Below are 4,480 nucleotides of genomic sequence, written 5' to 3'. Positions count from 1 at the left end.
TGGTCTATGCAGTGTGGTGGCTCGATCTGGATCTGTCGAACTCTACAATGGCCCTGTCTGGTGTACTAATGGGATCCTATGAAGCTCTCACTAATATACTCTACAGGTATCACTCTCGTTCTTCTTTTCCTGTTCCTCTTCTGACAATTGCTAAAGTGTGGTGCGTGGTGTTGAGCAAATTTCCCCAACCGCTGGTTTCTCCTAGGGCCCCCTTGTGGGGGAATGTACATTTACCTCACCTACATGGGTTACAGGAGGCTGGTTTTTGGGGACCTCATGGAGTCAAATTTGTGTTTCACCTGTTTGGGGAGGACCAAGTTACATAGTTACATAGTTAGTACGGTCGAAAAAAGACATATGTCCATCAAGTTCAACCAGGGAATTAAGGGGTAGGGGTGTGGCGCGATATTGGGGAAGGGATGGGATTTTATATTTCTTCATAAGCATTAATGTTATTTTGTTCCAGGAATGTATCTAATCCTGTTTTAAAGCTGTTAATTTTTTCTGCTGTGACCAGTTCCTGAGGTAGACTGTTCCATAAGTTCACAGTTCTCATCGTAAAGAAGGCGTGTCGCCCCTTGAGACTAAACTTTTTCTTCTCCAGACGGAAGGAGTGCCCCCTCGTCCTTTGGGGGGGTTTAACCTGGAACAGTTTTTCTCCATATTTTTTGTATGGGCCATTTATATACTTATATACGTTTATCATATCCCCCCTTAAACGTCTCTTCTCAAAACTAAACAATTGTAACTCCTTTAATCGCTCCTCATAGCTAAGATGTTCCATGCCCCATATTAGTTTAGTCACGCGTCTCTGCACCCTTTCCAGCTCCACAGTGTCCCTTTTATGTACAGGCGACCAAAACTGAACAGCATATTCCAGGTGAGGCCGTACCAATGCTTTATAAAGGGGGAGTATTATGTCCCTGTCCCTTGAGTCCATGCCTCTTTTGATACATGACAATATCCTGCTGGCTTTGGAAGCAGCAGCCTGACATTGCATGCTATTCTGTAGTCTGTGATCTACAAGTACACCCAGATCCTTCTCTACCAGTGACTCTGCCAGTTTAATCCCCCCTAAGACATACGATGCATGCAGGTTATTAGTACCCAGATGCATAACGTTACATTTATCCACATTGAACCTCATTTGCCAAGTGGATGCCCAGACACTTAGTCTATCCAAGTCATCTTGTAACTTATGCACATCCTCTATAGACTGTACTGTGCTACAAAGCTTGGTGTCATCTGCAAAGATAGAAACAGAGCTGTTAATACCATCCTCTATATCATTGATAAATAAATTAAACAGCGGGCCCAGTACTGAACCTTGGGGTACACCACTAATTACCGGGGACCAATCAGAGTACGAATCATTGACCACCACTCTCTGGGTACGATCCATGAGCCAGTGTTCAATCCAGTTACAAACTAAAATTTCCAAACCCAAAGACCTTAACTTACCTGTCAGACGTCTATGAGGGACAGTATCAAACGCTTTAGCAAAATCCAGAAACACTATATCCACAGCCATTCCTCTGTCAAGGCTTCTACTCACTTCTTCATAAAAGCAAATTAGATTGGTTTGACAACTTCTATCCTTAGTAAACCCATGCTGGTTATCACTTATAATACTATTATCCCCTATGTATTCCTGTATGTAATCCCTTATAAGTCCTTCAAACAATTTACCCAAAATGCACGTTAAACTTACCGGTCTACAGTTTCCTGGGGAAGATCTAGAGCCCTTTTTGAAGATTGGCACCACATTCGCCATGCGCCAGTCCCTTGGCACAATACCAGACACCAGTGAATCTCTAAATATCATGAACAGGGGTACAGATATTACTGAACTTACCTCTCTAAGAACTCTTGGGTGCAATCCATCTGGCCCTGGAGATTTGCTTACATTTATATTACTTAACTTACCTTGTACCATCTCTACATTAAGCCAGTTCAGTACATTACATGATGTGTTACCAGCACTGACCTGGCCAATGTCAGCTCCTTTTTCCATAGTGTATACAGAACTAAAGAACCCATTCAGTAGCTCCGCCTTCTCTTGATCGCCTGTGACAACCTCCCCATTATCATTATTAAGGGGTCCTACATGCTTTGTCCTTGGTTTTTTTGCATTTATATATCTAAAAAAATATTTAGGATTTGTTTTGCTTTCTTTGGCCACCTGTCTCTCGTTTTGAATTTTTGCTGTTTTTATTAAATTTTTACAGATTTTATTAAGCTCTTTGTACTGTTTAAATGTTATAGCTGACCCATCAGATTTGAATTTTTTGAAGGCTATTTATTTGTTGTTTATTGCTCTTTTAACATCATGTGTCAGCCATGTAGGATTTAGTTTTAATTGTTTATATTTGTTCACCTTTGGTATATATTTAGCTGTATAGTTATTTAGAATTGATTTAAAGATGTCCCATTTACCTTCTGTATCAGTATTTGACAACACCTCCCCCCAGTCTATGTCCTGTAGTGCAGCTCTCAGCCCAGGGAAGTTTGCCTTTTTAAAGTTATATGTTTTTGCCTTCCCCGCCTGTCTTTGTTTTCTACATTTTAAGTCAAAAGTAACTATATTGTGGTCGCTATTACCAAGGTTTTCCTGCACAGTTACATTACCAACCAGCTCTGCGTTGTTGGAAATGATCAGATCCAACAAGGCATCACTTCTTGTTGGGTCCCCCACAAACTGGCCCATAAAATTATCCTGAAATAAATTTAGGAATTGTCGCCCCTTTGTAGTTTTAGCCAGCCCCCGGCCCCAATCTATATCTGGATAGTTAAAATCTCCCATTATTACCACTGTACCTGCCCGGGCGGCCCTCTCTATTTGTTTATGCAGCCGATCTTCTATCTCTTCAGTGATATTAGGGGGTCTGTAGATTACACCAAGTATTATTTTTTCAGTATTTCCCTCCTTTTGTAATTCTACCCACAATGATTCCACATCCTCAGAATCATCACACACTATGGCATCGTTCACACTGACTTTCATACCACTTCTTACATACAGACTCCACCACCTTTTCTGTTCATTCTATCTTTGCGAAACAATGTAAACCCCTGCAGATTGACAGCCCAGTCATGCGAGGAGTCCAGCCATGTCTCAGTGACTCCAACTAGATCAATATGTTCCTCCACTATCAAGGCCTCAAGCTCCCCAATTTTATTTGCTAGGCTTCTGGCATTTGTGAACATACACTTTACATTTCCATCCTTTATGTTATTGGGGTTAATGGGATTCAAGGGTGTAAGTTTTATTTTCCTATGAAGCCTATTCCTATTAACTATTCTAACCCCTCCCTCCGCTCCACCCCCAGGTACATTTATAATTCCCACCTCTCTATCTACACTATCTTCCCCCTCTTTGCTGTAGGTTCACTCCCCCCAAGTCCCTAGATTAAACACTCCTCCACCCTTCTAGCCATCTTCTCCCCAAGCAAAGCTGCACCCTCCCCATTGAGGTGCAGCCCGTCCCTATGGTAGAGCCGGTAACCGACAGCGAAGTCAGTCCAGTTCTCCATGAACCCAAACCCTTCCTTCCTACACCAGCTTCTGAGCCACTTGTTTACCTCCCTGATCTCCCGCTGCCTCTCTGGTGCGGCAAGTTTTCTTGTCCTTTTCAGATATGAAGGAATGTTATGGCATCCCTGGAAATGCCTTCTTTAGGTATCACCAGCTCCGACATGCGGTTCAGGCGCAGTTTGGCTCCCTGGCGTTTACCCCTGTGTTTTCTGAGCTGGAGCTTCTCCTAGGCACTACGGACCTTTCTAAACCCCTTACTCAAGCTTATGCGCTCCTCCAGATGCTGGGACCTAACCCCTTCTTACAGGCCTTTCGTAAATGGGTGGCTGATATCCCTGATTTGTCTGACAGTCAATGGAAGGAGGTTGAGGTCTCTAACTATGCTACGGTGGTCAGATATGTTTTGAGGTTATATTATACCCCTGCTAAGCTTAAACGCATTGCTGTATCTCAGTTTGATTTATGTTTTCGATGCTCTGTGGAAGTTGGTACTTTTTTGCATGCAGAGTGGGAGTGTCCTGTGGTTGCTCTCTTCTGGAGGGAGGTAATGAAATTTCTTGCTGATAATCTGGACTTTCCTTTTTTGTTTACTCAGGTGGTTTACTTGCTGGGAGTTATTAATGACATGGTCTTTGGCTCCCACAGACGTTTGCTACTTTGCTTTCTGTTATTCTGTGCTCGTAAACTGGTTGTGATGACCTGGAAGGATACTTCTCCTCCCCCGCTGTCTCGTTAGCTAATTATGGTCAACAAATATGTCTGGTTGTATCAAGCCCTATATGTGAGTCGCAAGTGCCCTAAGAAATTTGACAAAGTATGGACCCCATGGCTTCTGCTAGATGTGTCGGCGGACCCTCCAGCTAGTGTTGCCCAGTAGGTTTTAATGGTGTACTGATGTCCTTTGGGGGGAGGGGCTGGGGTGGCCGGGATGTGTGTTTGAGTCTGT

The sequence above is a fragment of the Hyla sarda genome, chromosome 7 (assembly GCF_029499605.1).
Source record: "Hyla sarda isolate aHylSar1 chromosome 7, aHylSar1.hap1, whole genome shotgun sequence".
Taxonomy (NCBI): domain Eukaryota; kingdom Metazoa; phylum Chordata; class Amphibia; order Anura; family Hylidae; genus Hyla; species Hyla sarda.
Note: the sequence above shows the minus strand (reverse complement) of the source record.